General features: G+C 38.0%; 1 pseudogene; it reads left to right on the forward strand.

The window, feature by feature from the left end:
* Positions 1-5,906: 5,906 nt before the first annotated feature.
* Positions 5,907-22,854, forward strand: LOC129397394 (voltage-dependent anion-selective channel protein 1-like; annotated as a pseudogene).

Raw genomic sequence — 22,854 nt, forward strand, 5'->3', positions numbered from 1 at the left:
GATTTGATACTATCATATTTTCTTTTTTCTGTGAATGCACATTTTCCTTTTTTCTTTCTTCCAACTTGTATTTTAGGTTCAGGGGGTACATGTGTGGGTGTGTTATATGGGTAAATTGCATGTCACAAGGGTTTGGTGTACAGATTACAGATTGGTACAGATTGTTACCAAGGTAATTAGCATTGTACTCAATAGGTAATTTTTCTCTTTCTTTCTTTTTTTTTTTTTCTTTTTTTTTGACGGAGTCTTGCTCTGTCACCCAGGCTGGAGCGCAGTGGCATGATCTTGGCTCACTGCAAGCTCGCCTTCTGGGTTCACCCCATTCTCCTGCCTCAGCCTCCCAAGTAGCTGGGACTACAGGCATCCACCACCACCCCCAGCTAATTTTTTGTATCTTTAGTAGAGACGGGTTTTCACCGTGTTAGCCAGGATGGTCTCGATCTCCTGACCTCGTGATCTACCCACCTCGGCCTCCCAAAGTGCTGGGATTACAGGCATGAGCCAACGCGCCCTCAATAGGTAATTTTTCAATCCTCACTCTCTCCTCACCCTCCACCCTCAAGTAGACCCCAGCGTCTATTGTTCTCTTCTTTTTCAAAGAAAAATTTTAAATTTTTGTGGGTATGTAGTAAGTGTATATATTTATGGGGTACATGAGATACGTAGTAAGTATATACATTTATGGGGTACATGAGATGTTTTGATACAGGCATGCAATGTGTAATAATCATGCCATGAAGAATGGGGTATCCATCCTCCCAAGCATTTATCCTTTGCATTTAAAACAATCCAGTTACATTAAGTTGTTGTAAAATATAAAATTAAGTTATTACCAATTATAATTGTGCTATTAATAAGTAGGTCTTATTCATTCTTTTTATTTTGTTGTACCTATTAACCATCCCCACCTTGCCCCCTATTGTTCCCTTCACTGCGTGCATGTGATTTTTTTTTTAATTTTATGGCTGTGAATGCACATTTTCATTGGCATTTTTTCATTCAAAATTTTAGGTGCAATGTAATTCATCTTTATTTCTGAAAATGTTTTACTGATCACTTTCATTTAAAAAAGTTTCTGTGATCATAAGGCTCTGTGTTAAAACATTTCTTCTGCTTTGAATTATCTTTAGAATTATTATAGGTACAAAACTGATCAAAACTATGGGAATAAATTACACATTTTTTCAAAAATTATTAAACATAAAAAGGTAAATTGTATTAAAATCCACCTCTTAATGACTCATTGGAGTACTTTTTAACATTTTAGAATTGAAACATGTATCCATGAATAAATTTAGTCAACTGATTCACCAGACATTTATTGAAAATCTACAAGAACCAAGTGTTAGTGATATAGAATGTAAGTCTGCAAAAATCTCAACCCTCGATTTTATTTTAATTTTCTTTTTTACAGATGTCAGCACTGAGAAACCTTCACGTGAATAGACAGATTGGAATAAAAGGACTTTTTATTTTTAAAAAATAGAAGTTTTACACAATTTTTTTAAGACTTGTCTAAGGATCATTAATGTGTCTTTATCACTTAAAAACACCTTGTTGAACCCAAATACACATGAAACATTGAGAAAAATAAGAATACCCCAACCTGCTTGACTGTCCTCCTTAGAAGCACACTTAAACAGTGATCTCCTTTAACTGGCCATTGGTCCTGTCCAGTGATGGCTGTAGGTAGGCACCATGGCCATGCCTTCAGTATTCTGATAGCTGCTGGCTCCAGGGTTAATTGTAGGGATGAGGTTACCCCATTTTGTGATAACCCCATGGGACATCCCAACTTTCAGTCCCGGATGCTCAGAGATGAGAAATTAGGTGGTGGATGTTTAGGGTGCTTAATTCCTATGAAGTTCTTTCCCAGGGACACTGAAAGGTATTTCCATTTATTTGCTTCTATTTACATGAAATCTTATCAAAATTTCTGTTGTATATGTGTCATTGTGCTTACACACATTTCTCCTAATTTTTGTTTCTTTGGTCATTTTAATGGTAATATGAAAAGAAATTCAGCATGAAAATAAAAATAATGAGGATGATAATAATCTTGAAACAAATATCTCTCTTCTTTATGATACTTTCTTTACTGCTTATTTATTTATTTATTTATTTTGAGGCAGGGTTTTGCTCTGTCACCCACACTGGAGTGCAGTGGCATGATCATAGCTTACTGTTTTGACCTCCTGGGCTCAAGTGGTCCTCCTGCCACAGCCTTACAAATAGCTGAAACTACAGGCACATGCCACCATGCTCAGATAATTTTTAAGATATTTTTGTAGAGATGAGGGTCTCACAATGTTGCCCAGTCCAGTCTTGAACTCCTGGCCTCAAGTGATCCTCCAGCCTTGGCCTCCCAAAGTGCTGAGATTATAGACATGAGCCAGTGTTCATGGTCATAATTTGTTAAATTTATATAAATATCACTTTTTTTCTCATCTTCACTGTCTATTCTGAACTGTAATTCTGTTCCCTTATTTTGGTCTGTCCATTCTTGGCAGCTATCATGCTAATTTTATTTTTAGAGTTTAAGATGTATGATTATATTATAGCTGATATTTCCTCATTAGCCATTGTTAAAAATAATAGCTAGTAAAATGAGTTTTGAGAGAAATTACTGAAGTGGGAGAAATTATTCTTCCTGATGTTAAGGATTATTATATAGCTACAATAATAATGACAGGGTGTTACTGGTGGAAGGATAGACACATAGGTCAGTGGAACAGAACACAGAACTCCAAAACAGACCTACACAAATATGCTCAAATGATTTTTGACAGTCTATAAAGCAATCGAAAGGAGGAAGGGTAATCTTTTCAATAAATAGTACTCAAGAGATTGGACATCCATAAGCAAAGGAAATGAACCTTAACTTAAGTCTCACATCCTATATAAAAATTAATTCAAAATGGATCACATGCTTAAGTGTAACATGTAAAAATTTAGTAAATTTAGAGAAAAACATGTGAAAAAAAATCTTTGGGATGACATAAGGGTAGGTAAAGAGGTCTTAGAGTTGACACTAAAATAAAGAATAGAAAACATTTATAAAAGAAAAAGTCACTGAATTGGATCTCTTCAAAATTAAAAATCTTACTCTGTAAGAGATCCTGTTAATAGAATGAAAAAGCAATTTAAAGGTTTAGATAAAATATTTGTATCCAATATCCAACAAATGACTTGTATCTAGACATTATCAAGAGCTATCAAATGCAACAGTAAAAATAAACAATCCAATTTAAAAATGGACAAAACGTGAACACTCTCCAAAGAGGATTTAAATACAGAAAATAGATAATAAGCACATGAAAAGTTATTCAACATTAGCCATTAGAAAAATATAAATTAAAATAACAATGAGATATCATTACACATCTATCAGAATGGCTAAAATGAAAAATGGTAATCATGTCGCCTTACAAGGAGATATGACATTCTCTAAGCATCCAGGACTGAAAGTTGGGATGTCCCATGGGATTATCAAAAAATGGGGTAACCTCATCCCTACAATTAACCCTAGAGCCAGCAGCTATCAGAACACTGAAGGCATGGCCATGGTGCCTACCTACAGCCATCACTGGACAGGACCAATGGCCAGTTAAAGGAGATCACTGTTTAAATGAGCTTTTAAGGAAGACAGTCAAGCAGGTTGGGGTATTCTTATTTTTCTCAATGTTTCCTGTATACTTGGATTAAACAAGATGTCTTTAAGTGATAAAGACACATTAATGATCCTTAGAAAAATTGTGTAAAATTTTTATTTTTTTTAAGTAAAAAGTCATTTTATTCCAATCTACCTATTCTCGTGAATAAGGTTTCTCAGCGCTAGCATACAAGGGATACTGGCAAGGAGACAAAGAATCTAGATCATTCATTCAATTCTGGTGAGAATGTAAAATGGTAACCACTCTGGAAAACAATTGGCATTTCCTTTTTAAACATGTGTATATCATAAGAACCAGCAATCACACTTGTGAGCATTTATCCCAGAGAAAATGAAAACTTATGTTCATAAAAAATCTGTATATGTGTGTATATAGAAGCTTTATTCATAATAACTAAAACCTAGAAACAGCCTCAAAGTCCTTCACTGAATGAATAAACAAGTTTTGGTACATTGATAACATGGAATGTTAGCAATAGAAAGGAACAAATTATTGATATACACAAAGATGGTTCTCAAGGAATGTACTGAGTGAAAAAAATCTGTTTAAAAAGATTGATTTCCACTTATTTCCATACTTCCATTAATATAACATTTTTAAATAACACAATTATATGGATGGGGAAGAGATCAGTGGTTGAAACCAGAGATTAAGAGTGGAGGAAGGCCAGCGTGACTGTGAACATGTAGCAAAAGAGAGTAGTCCTCTGGTGATGACAGTTATTTCTCCTGATCATTATGGTGGTCATTACATAAAGCTACACATGGGATAAAATTGCATAAAACTACACATACACACACATGCAAACTTACACACACACACACAAGTTTTAAAAACGTGAAAAATTTGAAGAAAATTTGTGGATGGTAACAATACCAATTTTTTGGTTTTGATATAGCTGTACTGTTATTCAAGATGTTCTCATAGAAAGATGCTGAGTTAAGCTTACACAGGGCCTCTCTGTACATTATTTTGCAATTTCCTATGTGTATAGAATCATTTCAATATAAAAATTTTAATATTTACAATAATTATATCCATTCTAGATTATTTATTTTTTTCTGATGAACTTTATTCTATGTAGTTTGTACAGCATACTAAATTATTTCTGGGCAAATTAAATATCAAACCCAAGCCCACAGTCAGCTATGTCATTACCATTGGTGAACTACCTTTGTCAGGAGAGGGAATTATACAATGGTTAAGCAAAGAGGCATTGTGGTTAAAATTCTGATTGCTGTCTCTGAAAGTTATTTGATTAGAGATCCTCATTTCTCAGCTTTTTGAAACTTCTTATACTGAATTTGAAGTATGAGTAATAATTGTGCATAGTTTATGTAATAACCACTTATATTGTGCTACTTATATGTCAGGGGCTAGGCAACTTACAAATATTTATTAAATCTCTATAATTATTTTATGGGTTATTCCCCCATTTATAGTTGAGGAAACTGAGGGATAGGGAGATTAAGTAGTTTGCTCAAGAATATGCAATTGGGTTTTTGGACAAGATTCTCTAATAGACTCAGCCAAGAAGCACCACTGCCACTGAGAGAGGACAAATTATTGAGTAAATCAGCATAATTTGGTCAGATCTATGGAGAGAAAATGTCAAGAGTGGGTAAAGAGGTGACACTGAAGCAGATGCTGAAGGAGGAAGCTGGGAACCCTGTGTGAGGTGTCTGAACACCAGAGCTAGCTCCTGGCCCCAGTGACTCCTGGGAAATGGATGAGCAGGAGAACTGAGAGATGGCTCACTCTCACCGTGGACCTGTGGGCCCGTGGGCCCCTAGTTACAGGGGGCCTTGTGTCCCCCATTTACATGTGAACTGGCAGGGGGATCTCCCCAGGGAGCAGAGACAGACTTCAGATGATACAAAGCCTGGGAGCAGCTTTTGTGCATTAGGCAGCTCCAGCAGAGCATAGCCATAGGCTCCAATCCCTCTGGGCTCCCCATCACCCTCCAGCAGGCAATGGCCTCAGCTGATGGCTGAGCCAGGGAGAGAGTAAGACCAGTGACCCTGTGGGACCAGGGTATGTTTTTTCTGCAAGCCCTTCTGCCCAATGGCTCCTTCCAGGGGCCATGCCCCGCTAGCCACCTCACAGTAGTGGGTGTATGCTGCAGCTTCTATAGCCCAGCCTGAGTGTGCTGCTCCACCTGAGTAATTTTCCAGTGACCTGGGAGCACATTGGATTCTCCAGTGCAGTTGAAGCCTGACCCCTAGCTGCCGGATGTCCTGGCATCCCCAGGGCTGTGGTGCACAGCTCAGGAGTACCAAGCCAAGATCTCTGACTGGAACTGAAGTAGGGGAGGAGTCCCCACTCTCAGAATACTGACAGGGGCAAGATGCATGAGTCCCTGGGCTGAGTCAGGAATGAGGCATGCCTCCCTTCACAGGGCTGGTTCAGAAAAGGTATAGCCTGTCTTCCTGTCAGGGCCTCTGCCCAAGAGAGCTCACACAGCCTGGAACACTTAACAAAAGAAATGTCACGTGGTGCCGGTGACCAGAGGGGGCTCCCCCAAAGCCCAGGAATGTACTTAGTGAGCGAGCAATCTCCCCCCACCTCCCACTGCAGAGCATGTCTGTGAATATGAGAAAGTACCAAAGAGCCCTGTGGCTGGGTATTATCCTAGCTACCAGCCATTACTCTCTCTGCCATCTACTGATGGCAAAAATTACCCTACTTATATATACACTTGTGAAACCAAGTGCAAGACTTTACCACGCATAAAGATCCTATACAGAGCCCTGCCCCCATGAAAGCACCCAGAAATGAAGCCAACTGACTATATCCAACTTACACCACAGTTAAAGGAACACCAACCTTCCCAGATTAGAAAGAAATAGCACAAGAACTCTGTCAATTCTAAAAGCCAGAATATACCCTGATATGGTTTGGCTGTGTCCCCACCCAAATTTCATCTCTAGTTGTAGCTCCCATAATTCCCATGTGTTGTGGGAGGGACCCAATGGTAGGTAATTGAACCATGGAGGCAGGTCTTTCCTGTGCTGTTCTTGTCATAGTGAATAAGTCTCACGAGACCTGATGGTTTTATAAAAAGGAGTTCTCTGCACATGTTCTCTTTGCTTCCTGCCACGTAAGACATGACTTTGCTCCTCATTCACCTTCTGCCATGATAGTGGGGCCTCTCCAGCCACGTGGAACGGTGAGTTAATTAAACCTCTTTCCTTTATAAATTGCCTAGTCTCAGGTATGTCTTTATTAGCCATGTGAGAACAGACTAATACATCTCCTTACCTCCAAATGAGTCCACTCATTTGGAGCTTCCCAACAATGGTTCTTAACCATTCTGAAATAACTGAAATGACAGACATAGAATTCAGAATCTGAATGGCAAAAAAGCTCATCAAGATTCAGGAATGAGTTGAAATCCAATCCAAGAAATCCAAGGAATCCAGTAAAATGATCCAAGGGCTGAAAGAAGAAATAGTAACTTTAAGAAAGAGCCAAACTGAACTTCTAGAGCTGAAAATTCACTACTAGAATTTCATAATACAATTGGAAGTATTTACAGCAGAATAGAACATGCTGAGGAAAGAATCTCAGAGCTCAAAAATCAGTTCATCGACCCAACTCAGTCAGACAAAAATAAAGAAAAAAGAATTTATAAAAATGAACAAAACCTCTGAGAAATATGAAATTATGTAAAGATACCAAAATCTATGACTCATTGGCATACCTGATAGAGAAGGAGAGAGAATAAGCAACTTGAAAAATATATTTAAGGATATAGTTCATGAAAATTTCGCTAATCTTGCTAAAGAGATTGACGTGCAAATCCAAGAAATACAGAGAACCTTGACTAGACACTATACAAGATGACCATCCCCAAGGCACATAGTCATCAGATTCACCGAGGTCAATGCAAAAGAAAAAAATCTTTTTTTAAAATTATACTTTAAGTTCCAGGGTACATGCGCAGAACGTGCAGGTTTGTTACATAGGTATACATGTGCCATGGTGGTTTGCTGCACCCACCAACCCGTCATCTACTTTAGGTATTTCTCCTAATGCTGTCCCTCCCCTAGACCCCCACCCACTGACAGGCCCCAGTATGTGATGTTCCCCTCCCTGTGCCCATGTGCTCTCATTGTTCAACTCCCACTTATGAGTGAGAACACGTGGTGTTTGGTTTTCTGTTCTTGTGTTAGTTTGCTGAGAATGATGGTTTTCAGCTTCATCCATGTCCCTGCAAAGGACATGAACTCATCATTTTTAAGGCTTCATAGTATTCCATGGTGTATATGTGCCACATTTTCTTTATCCAGTCTATCATTGATGGGCATTTGGGTTGGTTCCAAGTCTTTGCTATTGTGAACAGTGCTGCAATAAACATACATGTGCATGTGTCTTTATAGTAGAATGATTTATAATCCTTTGGGTATATACCCACTAATGGGATTTCTGGATCAAATGGTATTTCTGGTTCTAGATCCTTGAGGAATCACCACACTGTCTTCCACAATGGTTGAACTAATTTACACTCCCACCAACAGTGTAAAAGCGTTCCTATTTCTCCATATCTTCTCCAGCATTCTAATTGTCCCTATTTTCAGATGACATGATTCCATATCTAGAAAATCCCATAGTCTCAGCCCAAAAGCTCCTTAAGCTGATAAACAAGTTTAGCAATGTCTCAGGATACAAAATAAGGTACAAAAATTACCAGCATCCCTAAAGACCAATAACAATCAAGCTGAGGGCCAAATAAGGAACACAATCCCATTTACAATAGCCACAAAAAGAATAAAATACCTAGGAATACAGCTAACCAGGGAGATGAAAGGTCTCTACAAGGAGAAATACAAAACACTGCTGTTCCAAGAAATTGGAGATGACACAAACAAATGGAAAAGCATTCAATGCTCATAGATAGGAAGGATCAATATCATTAAAATGACCATACTGCCCAAAGCAATCTATAGACTCAATGCTATTCCTATTAAACTACCATTGACATTCTTCACAGAACTAGAAAAAAATCTATTTGAAAATTCACATGGAACCAAAAAAAAAAAAGAAAAGAGCCCAAATAGTCAAGGCAATTCTAAGCAAAAAGAACAAACCTGGAGGCATCACACGACCCAATTTCAAGCTATGCTACAGGGCTACAGTAACCAAAACAGCATGGTACTGGTACAGACACATGGAGCAATGGAACAGAATAGAGAACCCAGAAAAAAGATTACACAGCTACAACTATCTGATCTTCAACAAAATTGACAAAACAAGGGGGAAGCATTCTCTATTTAATAAATGGTGCTAGGATAACTGGCTAGCCATATGCAGAAAATTAAAACTCCTTCCTTACACCATATACAAAAATTAACTCGAGATGGATTAAAGACTTAAACATAAAACCCAAAACTATAAAAACCTCGGAAGACAACCTAGGCAATACCATTCTGGACAAAGGAATGAGGAAAGATTTCATGACAGAGACACCAAAAGCAATTGCAACAAAAGCAAAAATTGATGAATGGGATGTAATTAAACTAAAAACTTCTGCACAGCAAAAGAAACTATCAACAGAGTAAAGAGACAAATACATAATGGGAGAAAATTTTTGCAAACTGAATATGACAAAGATCTAATATCCAGCATCTATAAGGAGCTTAAACAAATTTACAAGAAAAGAACAAACAAACAACTCCATTAAAAAGTGGGCAAAGGACATGAACAGACAGTTCTCAAAAGAAAACATACATGCAGCCAACAATCATATGATAAAAAGCTCAACATCACTGATCATTAGAGAAATGCAAAACGAAACCACAGTGAGATACCATCTCACACCAGTCAGAATGGCTAATATTAGAAAGTTAAAAAAAATAACAGATGTGGCCAGGCACGGGGACTCACGCCTGTGATCTTAGCACTTTGGGAGGCTGAGGTGGGCGGATCATGAGGTCAGGAGTTTGAGATCAGCCTGGCCAACATGGTGAGACCCAGGCTCTACTAAAGATACAAAAAATTAGCTGGGCAGGAGTGGTGGCGAGCACCTGTAATCCCATCTACTCGGGAGGCGGAGGCAGGAGAATCACCTGAACCCGGGAGATGGAGGTTGCGGTGAGCTGAGGTCAAGCCATTGCACTCCAGCCTGGGTGACATGGCGAGACTCCGTCTCAAAAAAATAAAAATAAAAATAAATAAATAAATAACAGATGCTGGTGAAGTTACGAAGAAAAAGGAATGCTTATACACTGTTGGTGGAAGTGTAAATTAGTTCAACCATTGTAGAAGATGATGTGGCAATTCCTCAAAGACCTAAAAACAGAAATACCACTATCTAGCCAAGGGTATATAAATTGTTCTATTATAAAGACACATACATGCACATGTTCATTGCAGCACTATTCACAATAGCAAAGACATGGAATCAACCTAAATGCCCATCAATAGTAGACTGGATAAAGAAAATGTGGTGCATATGTACCATGGAATACTATGTGGCCATATAAAAGGAGATCATGTCCTTTGCAGGAACATGAATGGAGCTGGAGGCCATTATTCTTCACAAACTAACACAGGAACAGAAAACCAAAAACTGCATGTTCTTATTTATAAGTGGGAGCTAAATAATGAGAACACATGGACACATAGAGAGGAACAACACACATTGGGGCCTATCAGAGGGTGGAGAGTGAGAAGAGGGAGAGGATCAGAAAAAAACGATGGGTACTAGGCTTAATGCCTGAGTGATGAAATGACCTATACAACAAACCCCCACGACACAAGTTTACCTACATAACAAACCTGTACAGTTACCCCTGAACTTAAAAGTCAAATAACAAAAAAGAAAATGTGGTACATATAACCATAGAATACTACATGGCCATAAAAGAGAATGAAATCATGTCCTCCACAGCAACATGAATGGAGCTGGAGGTCATAACTTTAAGCAAATTAGTGCAGGAACAGAAAACCAAATATCACATGTTCTTAGTTATAAGTGGGAGCTAAACATTGAGTATATATGGACAAAAACATAGCAACAACAGACACTATGCGCTACTAGAGCGGGGAGAGAGGGAGGGGAGCGTGGGTCAAAAAACTACCTATTGGGTATTATGCTCATTACCAGGGTACAATATACCCATGTAACAAACCTGCGTATGTACTCACTGTATCTAAAATAAAATTTGAAATTTAAAAAAAGAAAAGAGTTAAAGATACATTGAATTATCTGAAGATTTCTTCAAATACCAATTAAATCTGCAAGGACAATTAGTGTGATGTATATTATTTCCTGAAAAGTGTTCTTAATTAAAGCTTTGAGAACATTAAAAAAAAGTTATGTTTATACAATACTGTAGTCTATTAAGTGTGCAATAGAATTAAGTCTATAAAAGCAACGTACTTATCTTAACTAAAAATACTTAATTGCCTAAGGAATGCTAATGATTATATAAGCCTGAAGTGAGTTGTAATCTGTTTTCTGATGGGGAGGTCTTGCCTCAGTGTTGATGGCTGCTGACTGGTCAGAGTAGTGGTTGCTGAAGGCTAAAGTGGCTTTGGTAATTTCTTAAAATAGCAATGACATTTGCTGCATTGACTGACTCTTCCTGTTACAAAAGACTTGTCTGTAGCATGTGATACTGTTTGAAAGCATTTTTCCCACAACAGAACTTCTTTCAAAATTGAAGTCAATCCTCTCAAACCTTGCCGCTGCTTTATCAACTATGTTTATGGGATATTCAAAATGCTTCATTTTCATTTCAACATTGTTTACATCTTCACTAGGAGAAGATTCCAGCTCAAGAAACCATGTTCTTTGCTCATCCATAAGAAGCAACTCCTAATTCATTCACATTTTATCATGAGATTGCAGCGATTCTGTCATATCTCAGGCTTCACTTCCAATTCTAGTTCTCTTGCTGTTTCTACCACATCTTCAGTTACTTCCTTCACTGGAGTTTTGAACCCCTCTAAGTCATCCATGAGAGTTGGAATCATCTTCTTCCAAACTTTTGTTTAATGTTGATATTCGGATTTCCTCCCACAAATCATGAATGTTCTTAATAACATCAAGAATGGTGAATCCTTTCCAGAACATTTTCAATTTATTTTGCCTAGATCCATAGGAGAAATCATTAAGAGAGTAATAGTCTTGCAACATGTATTTCTTAACTTGAAAATCTAACTTACCCCTTGATCCATGGGCTGCAGAATGAATGTTATATTAGCAGGCATGAAAACAACATTAATCTCCTTGTGTATCTCCATCAGAGCCTTGGGTGACCACGTACATTGCCAAGGAGCAGCAATATTTTGAAAGAAATCTTTTATTCTGAGCAGTAAGTCTCAACAGTGGGCTTAAAATATTCAGTAACTATGTTGTAAACAGATGTGCTATTATGCAGACTTTCTAGCTCCATTTGTAGAACACGAGAAGATTAGACTTAGTGTAACTCTTAAGGGCCTTAGGATTTTCAGAATAGTAAATGAGCATTGGCTTCAACTTAAAGTCACCAGTTGCATTTGTACCTAACAAGAGAGTCAATCTGTCCTTTGATTCTTTGAAGCCAGACATTGACTTCTCTTCTCTAACTGTGAAAATTCTAAATGGCATCTTTTTCCAGGATCAGGCTGTTTCACTACATTGAAAATCTGTTGTTTAGTGTAACCACCTTTATTTTAGCTACTTCTGGATAACTTGCTGCAGCTTCGACACAGCACTTGCTGCTTCACCTTGTACTTCTTATGTTATTGAGATGACTTCTTTCCCCAAACTTCATGAACCAACATTTCTTAGCTTCAAATTTTTCTTCCACAGCTTCCTCACCTCTCTCAGCCTTTATAGAATTGAAAAGAGTTAAAGGCCTCACTCTGTATTAAGCTTTGGCTTTTAAGGGAATGTTGTGGCTGATTTGCTCTTCTATCCAGACCACTAAAACTGTCTTCATATCAGCAATGAGGCTGTATTGCTTTCTTATTATGCGTGTGTTCACTGCAGTAGAATATTTAATTTCCTTCAATAACTTTTCCTTTGCATTCACAACTTGGCTAACTGGCACCAGAGGCCTAGCTTTTGGCCCATCTCAGCTGTTGACATGCCTTCTTTGCTAAGCTTAGTCAGTTCCAGATTTTGACTTAAAGTGAAAGACATGTGACTCCTCCTTTCACTTGAACACTTAAAGGGCATTGTAACGATATTAATTAGACTAGTTTCAATATTTTTTGTCTCAGGGAATAGGGAGGCCCAAGGAGAAAGAGAGAAACAGGGGAAAGGCCAGTCTGTGGAGCAGCCAGAAAACACACAACGTTTGTCAGTTATGTTCACCATCTTATGTGGGTATGGTTTTGTGGAGCCCCAAAACAATTACAATAGATCATTAATTACAGATAATCATAACATATATAATAATAATGAAAAAGTCTGAAATATTATGAGAATTACCAAAATGTGACACAGAGATACAAAGTGAGCACATGCTGTGGGAAAAATCGCACAAGCGGACTTTCTGAATGCAGGGTTGCCACAAACCTTCAATGTTTAAGAAACACAGTATTTGCAAAGCACAATAAAACAAGATACACTGGTATATAAATTTAGGTTGAAACATTCTAAATGCTAACTTAAAAATAAAAGTCCATGAACCAAGAGGCTTGAAAGGAGTTCACCTAGACAACCTCCTAGTGTATTCCTCCTAGCCAATCATGCATGAGCCATGGGTTCAAGAGATCCAAAATGAACTTCATAGCAGCATCTGGTACCACCCTAGAAATGGGGAACTACCCTTTTATTTATTTATTTATTTATTTATTTATTGAGATAGAGTCTTACTCCATTATCCAGGCTGCAGTACAGTAGCACAATCACAGCTTACTGCCGCCTTGACCTCCTGGACCCAAGTGATCCTCCCACTTCAGCCTCCCAAGTAGTTGGGACCACAGGTCTGTGCCACTACACCCAGCTAATTTTTTTTTTAAATCTTCGGTAGATATGAGGTCTCACTATGTTGCACAAGCTGGTCTCAAACTCCTTCATCAGATACTTCAAGCGATCCTCCAGCCTTGGCCTCCCAAAGTGCTGGGAGTACAGTGGTGAGCCACTGCATCCAGCTGTGAAAAATTACTCTTAGCTATTACTTACACCCAACCATCCTTGGGAGATAGTACATACTCCCTTTATTAATAGTAACTCTGGAGTAAATTGCTCCAGAGGAATATATTAAAGTATACATGGCAACACAGGCACTTAATGTATCTCCGATCAGTGACTCCCCGCACAAACAATCACCTCAAACTCACGTTTATCTGTTAAGAATTACTTTACATATTTCTGGCTTGCCTAAATCTGGTGGGAACTGCAGGCTTTCAGAAATTCAAGGTCTGGACTGATGGTTAAGTTGCCAGTGACCTCTCTGGTCTCAGATGGAAACTATCTGATGACGAGATGTCACTTAACCATTTAACTTTCCTCCACATGCTTAACATCCATACATATGACTTGCCTGTGCTGAAATCTGAGAATCTGGACCCTGAACCTGAACCCCTTAGAACTGAGAAGGGCCACAAGAACCTATGGTGCGTGTTTGTGTGTGTGTTTGGGTGTCCATTATAGAAAAATTAGAAACATGAGAAATAAAAAAAGATAATTAAAAATCACTTTTATTCCATTAACTCTGAGATAATTGCTAATATCTCAATATCCATCAGCCAGAATATTTTCTATGCATGTGCTCACGTATACATAAATATACAATTTAAAAATAATGATAACAGTAATCTCATTTTTTCTTTTAATAATTTTGTTTTGTTTCCATGCCATTAAGTATTATTCTAAGATATTTGTGTATTGCCTGGTATGTTTGAAAACGTACAAACTTATTTTGTAAATGATTTATTTGAGGGCCTTTATAGTATTGACAATTACTCATTATGATAAACAGTGTTACAATGAACATCTTTGTGTTTAAGTCAACATTTTGAGTAGCATTACTAGTTTAGAGAAATGAAAGGCTGTTACTCTATGCAGTCAGACAATAACTTGGCAATATTTCCCCTGAGATATCCCAGTGGTTGTGTGGAGGGTCTATCAGCTTATGATACATTACTGTTGAGATATATAATCAAAACAATCTTATAGAAAAGAGCTCTGTATACTATATGAGGAAGTAGAGATCAAACATTGGAGGAGTCTTACTTCCTTGCTTTCTATCTAGGTAAAATATTCTGAAGGGCTGTTTGTGATCCTTGCTTTTGGTTACTGTTTGATAGACCCCTTCAAGTCAGTCACTAAGACAATCTCCTTTCAAATAGCTGAATGAGGAGGCCTCATGGTACTGTGGTCATTGCTGCTGGCATTTTATGAGCTGGACGACTTGGAATGAGATGTGGAACAGGAAGAGAATGGAGGTCCTGGGATCTGGATATCTTTGAGGTTTTCTCAGAGCCCAAGTCTGTGGCCATTGTCTAGCAGAAACGCTGGGTCTCACTTCCAATGCAGTCTCCAGAGATATTTGAGAATAAAGAAAATGAGATGATTTAGATTTCCAAGAAAATGTAGAAGCAATGAATTTCAAATTCTACTAGGAAAAACAGAAATCTTTCTTTTTAATAAATTTCTGTTCTGATCTTATAGGAAACTTTATACGTGATGTAATTGGCTTTTTTTTAATACCACACTCCAGTGATCCATTCCTTCCAAAATGAAACAACACACTTTAGATAACAGATTAAAATTTATATTAAACAATAGACCCTTTGGCATCACTGTTTATTTGTACACAAGGGAAGATAAAAACTTTGCTAAGAAACACAATTCCTTTCTCTGTACTTAGTAGACACATTCTGTACATAATTTTAGAGTGAAAAATGGACTCCTAAGCAAAAAGTTGACCTAAAATCAAGAAAGGAGGACCTATACAACCTACAGAACATGGGAGAGACCACTCTTCTTCTGTATGTTCTCTCCCTAGCTCTGTGTCTTTTTAAAAAATATCTTAATATTTTATTATTTCAATAGTTTGGAGGTATAAGTGGTTTTTGGTTACATAGATGAATTATATAGTGGTGTATTCTGAGATTTTATTGCACCCATCACCCAACTAGTGTACATTGTACCCAATATGTAGGGGTTTGTCCCTTATACCCCTCCTACCCTCCTTCTTCTGAGTCTCCAATGCCCGATACCACTCTGTAAGCCTTTGTGTACGCATAGATTAGCTCCCACTGTTCAGTGAGAACATACAGTATTTGATTTTCCATTCCTGAGTTACTTCAATTAGAATAGTGGCCTCCAGCTTCACCCAAGTGCTGCAAAAGACATTATTTCATTCATTTTTATGGCTGAGTACTATTCCATGGTATACTGTATACCACATTTTCTTTACCCACTCATTAGTTGATGGGCACTTAGATTGGTTCCATCTCTTCGCAATTGTGACTTGTGCTGCTATAAACATACATGTGTATATGTCTTTTTCACATAATGACTTATTTTCCTTTGGGTAGATACCCTGTAAGTGGGAATGCTGAAATTAAAGGTAGATCTACTTTTAGTTCTTTTTTTTATTATTATTATACTTTAAGTTTTAGGGTACATGTGCACAATGTGCAGGTTTGTTACATATGTGTACATGTGCCATGTTGGTGTGCTGCACCCATTAACTCGTCATTTAGCATTAGGTATATCTCCTAATGCTATCCCTCCCCCGCCCACCACCCCACAATAGTCCCCAGAGTGTGATGTTCCCATTGCCTGTGTCCATGTGTTCTCATTGTTCAATTCCCACCTAGAGTGAGAACATGCGGTATTTGGTTTTTTGTCCTTGGGATAGTTTGCTGAGAATGATGGTTTCCAGCTTCATCCATGTCCCTACAAAGGACATGAACTCATCATTTTTTATGGCTGTATAGTATTCCATGGTGTATATGTGCCACATTTTCTTAATCCAGTCTATCATTGTTGGACATTTGGGTTGGTTCCAAGTCTTTGCTATTGTGAATAATGCCGCAATAAACATACTTGTGCATGTGTCTTTATAGCAGCATGATTTATAATCCTTTGGGTATATACCCAGTAATGGGATTTCTGGGTCAAATGGTATTTCTAGTTCTAGATCCCTGAGGAGTCGCCACACCGACTTCCACAATGGTTGAACTAGTTTACAGTCCCACCAACAGTGTAAAATTGTTCCTATTTCTCCACATCCTCTCCAGCACCTGTTGTTTCCTGACTTAGGACTTTTAGTTCTTTAAGAAATCTCCATACTGTTTTCCATAGAGGTTGTACTAATTTACATTCTCACCAGCAGTGTGTAAGTGTTCCCGTTTCACCACATCCCTGCCAACATCTATTATTTTTTGACTTTTTAATAATGGCCATTCTTGCAAAAGTAAAGTGGCATCTCATTGTGGTTTTAATTTGCATTTTCCTGATGTTTAGTGATGTTGATCATTGTTTCATATATTTGTTGGCCTTTTGCATATCTTCTTTTTAGAAATGTCTATACATGTCATTTGCTCACTTTTTCATGAGTTTTTTTTCTTGCTGATTTGTCTGAGTTCCTTGTAGTTCTAAATATTAGTCCTTTGTCAGATGGATAGTTTGCAAATATTTTCTCCCAGTCTGTGGGTTGTCTGTTTGCTCTGATGATTATTGCTTTTGCTGTGCAGAAGCTTTTTTAGTTTAATTAGGTCCCATTTATTTATCCTTGTTTCTGTTGCATTTGCTTTTGAGGTCTTAGTTATAAATTCTTTGCCTAGGTCAATGTCCAGAAGAGTTTTTCCAAGGTTATCTTCTAGAATTTTTATGGTTTCAGGTCTTAGATTAAGTCTTTGACTCATCCTGAGTTGATTTTTGTATAAGATGAGAGATAGGGATCCAGTTTTATTCTTCTACACGTGGCTAGCCAGTTTTCCCAGCACCATTTATTAAATAGGGTGTCCTCTCTCCAATTTATGTTTTTGTATGTTTTGTTGAACATCAGTTCGTTGTAAGCATTTGGCTTTATTTCTGGATTTTCTGTTCTGTTCCATTGGTTATGATGTGCCTACTTTTATACCAGTGCCCATGCTGTTTTAGTAACTATAGCCTTGTAGTATAAATTCAAGTCTTGTAATACCTCCAGGTTTGTTCTTTTTGCTTAGGATTGCTTCGGCTATTTGGGCTTTTTTTGTTGTTGTTCCATATGAATTTTAAGATTTTTTTTAAGTCTGTGAAAAATGGTGATGGTATTTTGATATAATTTGCATGAAATCTGTAGGTGACTTTGGGCAATCACAAAATTGTGAAAATAACCATTCTTCCAATCCATGAGCATGGGATGTGTTTCCATCTATATGTGCCATCTATGATTTCTTTCAGCAGCATTTTGTAGTTCTCCTTGCAGAAATCTTCCACCTCCTTGGTTAAGTATATTACTAGGGTTTGTTGTTATTGTTGTTGTTTGTTTGTTTTTACAGCTATTATAAAAGGGATTCCATTTTTTATTTGATTCTCAGCTTGGTTGTTGTTGGTGTACAGCAGTGCTACGAATTTATGCCATTGATTTTGTAACCTGAGACTCCATGTCTTAAATTATACTAGTGCCCTGAAGATGTGGAAGCTGCAGTGAAAGTAATAAATACTGGAGATGCTGAACATCTGAAAAATGAAGAGCTCTTGGTAATGGGCAATGCATATGTTGGAAAGCTCCTTGTGAGCATAAAATAAAGCATGGGTTATAGTGTTGTTGGGAAAGGTGTGGCTTTTGGGGATATATTAAATATGGGAGAAGGAATTTGAAAAAAAGCAGGGAAGTGGGGTATGGACGGGTGCCAAAAAACCCTCAGAATTACAGAGTGAAAAAAGATGACGTACTGCTCTGTGCTCACTTTTCATTCTTCTCTCGCTTGCAGCTTCATTCAGTGGACAATTTGCTATGTTTCCCTGCTGGTCCTTTCTCATAGATTTTCAGTAACACTGTCCTTCTGACCAGCTCAGGAGGCATATAGATGCTGTTTCAGACATGTGAGGTTGAGAACCCTCAGATATGCAAATGCTCGGTGGTTTCCTCAGGCCCTGATTGTTCTGCTTTCACATACACCTGCTCTGAAAATACACAGTTTTTCTGGTTGGGCAGACACTGTCTGGTCTTTTAAAGCCCTCTAATCGGCCGGGCGCGGTGGCTCAAGCCTGTAATCCCAGCACTTTGGGAGGCCGCGGCAGGCAGATCACGAGGTCAGGAGATCAAGACCATCTTGGCTAACACGGTGAAACCCCGTCTCTACTAAAAATACAAAAAAATTAGCCAGGTGTGGTGGGGGGTGCCTGTAGTCCCAGCTACTCTGGAGGCTGAGGCAGGAGAATGGCATAAACCCGGGGAGGCAGAGCTTGCAGCGACAGAGCGAGACTCCGTCTCAAAAAATAAAATAAAATAAAATAAAATAAAATAAAATAAAATAAAATAAAAATGAAAGTAAAAAAGCCATATAATCCTGTTTCAGCCCACAGATTTATTTTGTTTTACTTGCACTTTTTTTGCATTAACAAACTTACATTTGTTGACAAGATGGCTTCAGGCTCTTACTATTAAACTGTACCTTGGAAATACCAAATAAACAAGAGACAAATTTTGCCTATCAAAAAACCTGTAAAACTGTCATAAATACATGAGGAAACAAACACAGGGAAGCAGAAGCTGCTTAGAGAGGAAGAGGCAAATTAGAGGTAAGAGAATGCTTTCTGAATGAGATCTTTTCTCTCCCCCAGATCTTTCTGAGCTGATCATTTCCTATTCCAGCAGGGCAATTATTCTACCAACCAGTGGTAGTGGAGTAATTACTAGGACAGTATTAGAACCCAGCCACTGTGGGAAGCAGATAGCAATAGGCACAAATGTACTGCTCCCAAGAATTCCTGTCTCACCACCATACACAGTGGGGTGGGCAACTAGGGAATGACTGTGTCCAGCTAGAGCTCTAGAGGTTTTCTGCCCGAGACTAATCCTCAACACTCTCTCAACACACCAATTCATGACAAGTTAAATAACAGCCAATGAGAGATAATAAATATGAAAATTATAATTGTCAAAATAAGTACCTGACAGATGAATTGATTAGCATACAGAATAATACTAAAGAAAAAAACATAGTGAGCTGGAAGGCCAGGAAAAACTCTCCTAAAAATACCAAGAAGAGGTACAGAAAAGGAGAGTATACAAGTTAAGAAATATGAATGATGGCATAGGAAGTGTCAATATCTGTATGATTCATGTACTGCATATAGGTACAAATAAGAGAAGAAAACTTATGGCAAAAATAATAACTCCAAATTTTACAAAATCAGAGAAAGACTAAAGATTTCACAATGAAAAGTATCATAATTTGATAACTGAATTGATTTTAAAAACCTAAATATTAAAGTAAAATTTGGGAATATCAATGAACAAGGAAAAATTTTGAAATACTAAAGAACATAAAGCATTATCTATAAGTCACAGGAATGAGAATAGCCTAAGACTTCTTAACAATAACATTAAATGTAAGAAGTCAATGGAAAATGTTTTCAAAGTGTTCAAAGAAAAAAGGCAAACCTGTTATTTTATATCTATCTAGACTTTTATTTAATTGCGAGGGTGAATGAAGATTTTTTCTTTGGTATTACAGCCCTCAAAATCTTAAGACACACACGCGCATGCACACACACACACACATGCAAACCACTAAAAACACTTTTAGAGGAAGTGCTACAGCAAGATGAAAAATAAATGCAGAAATAGGCCACAAGATAGGGAAAATGAGTTTGAATAAATAAAATAATAAAATTTTGTTGTTTAAACCATGAGAAACACACATGGAAAGAAGAAGTGAAATAAAATTCTATTATTTAAACTCAAGAATGATAATGTGATAGAAGAGTGGTGAGGAAGTTGTTTTGAAGACATGTAAATGAATGTTGTTATTCATCTTAGTAAGTGAGTAATTACCACCAGAAACAAGAATAGAATGACCTTCAAAGCAGCATAGGAAAATCCACCCCCTTACCCTGTTGAGCCTCCTGTGACTGCCACTGAGCAGAATACGGCTGTCCCTCCCATGTACACTGATCTTGACAAATGTACCAGGGATGTCTTCACCAAGTGGTATAGATTAGGATTAATAAAGCTTCATTTGAAAACAAAATATGGGAATAGACTGGATGTTACAAGCTCAGGCTCAGCCAATCCTGAGGCCATCAAAGTGACAGGTAGTCTGGAAACCAAGAACAGATGGATCAAATATGGCCTGACATTTACAGAGAAGTGGAACACTGACAAGACATTAGGTGCAGAGTTACTGGAGAAGATGAGCTTTTTACATGGACTAAAGTTGACCTGTGATTCAGCCTCCTCACCTAACACTGGGGGAAAAATGCTAAAATCAAGACAGGGTACAAGTGAGAGTACATCAACCTGGGCTGCAACGTGGGTTTTGACATCTCCAGGCCTTTCATCCAAGGTGCTCTCTTGCTGAGTTACAAGGACTGGCTGGCTGGATACCAAATACATTTTGAGATCAAAGAGTCCCAGGTGACCTAGAACAACTTTTTGCGGTTGGCTTCAAGACTGATGAATTCCAGCATCACACTAATATAAATGACAGTGTTTGGCAGCTCCACTTACCAGAAGGTGAGCAAGACTTTGGAGACCACTGTCAATCATGCATGGACATCAGGAAACAATAACACTTGCTTTGGAACAGCAGCCAAGTAGCACATAGATCCTGACAGCTTCTTCTCAGCTAAAGTGAACAACTCCCGTGAGAGGTTTAGGATACATTCAGACTCCAAAGCAGTTATTGAACTAATTCTGTGAGTCCTGAGAGATGACAAAAACATCAATGCTGGTCTAAAACGAGCTTGATCTAAGACTGGATTTTTTTTTTTTTTTTTTTTTTGGAGATGAAGTCTCGCTTTGTTGCCCAGGCTGGAGTGCAGTGGCACTATCTCGGTTCACTACAACCTCCACCTCCTGGGTTCAAGCGATTATTGTGCCTCAGCCTCCCGAGTAGTTGGGATTACAGTCATGCGCCACCATGCCCAGCTAATTTTTGTATTTTCAGTAGAGATAGGGTTTCACCATGTTGGTCAGGCTGGTCTTGAACTCCTGACCTCAGGTGATCTGCCACCTAGGCCTCCCAAAGTGCTGAGATTACAGGCATGAGCCACCACACCAGCCTAAGACTGGAATTTTAAGCATAAATCAATACTGTATAATTATTTAATTTTAAAGTATTGTGCAGCATAGCTACCTTCAAAATTTAATGTACCCTCTTATGTTGTATGTCTAGGATTCAAGTATTGCTAGGTATCATGATAAATCTCTAGGTTAAAGATATTTGATCTTTAAGATGTTACCTTTTCAGAGGTATAGAAGGAAGCTGATTCCCAAAATGTCCTTTCAGTTAGAAATTTGGGAGGAATTGGTGGTCCCTCTAGAGATGTCTGTTTTTTTTTTTTTAGAAACAGCTGCAAGTGGAAACTGATAACATGTAGTCACTTTGTAAAATCATATTGAGTAAATGAACTTGTGACTTCTTGAGAATTGAACTTTGGTTTCCTATCCTAATGAGAGGCTCATTGCTTGAAGTTGTGTACAAATATATCTGAGGGACACTTTTTTAGATGTATGTTTATGGTCTATTTCCACTCTACTCTATCACCTCTTTTATACCAAAGGTAGTTTTCAGGGTGTGGTAAGTTATTTCCTTTGTGACATTTGTGGGCAGCAAGGGTGATGAAGCCAATAACTCAAGACTTATATGATTTAGATCTGTGTCCCCACAAAATCTCATGTCGAATTGTAATCCGTAGTGTTGGAGGTGGGGCCTAGTGGGAAGTGATCAGATAATGGGATGAAATGCTTATGAATGGTTCAGTAATATCCCCTTGGTACTATATAGTGAGTAAGTTCTCATGAGATATGGTTGTTTAAAAGTGGTGGCACCTTCCCTGCCTCTTTTTCTTCTTCCTGCTCTGGCCATGTACAGTATGCCTGCTTTCCTTTCACCTTCCTCCATGACTGAAAGTTTCCCGAGACCTCCCCAGAAGCAGAAGCTGCTATGCTTCCTGTACAGCCTGCAGAACCATGAGCCAATTAAATCTCTTTTCTTTATAAATTGCTCAGTATCAAGTATTTCTTTATAGCAATGCAAGAATGGACTAATACAGAAAATTGGTACCGAGAAG

This window comes from Pan paniscus, chromosome 1, assembly GCF_029289425.2.
Source record: "Pan paniscus chromosome 1, NHGRI_mPanPan1-v2.0_pri, whole genome shotgun sequence".
NCBI classification, from domain to species: domain Eukaryota; kingdom Metazoa; phylum Chordata; class Mammalia; order Primates; family Hominidae; genus Pan; species Pan paniscus.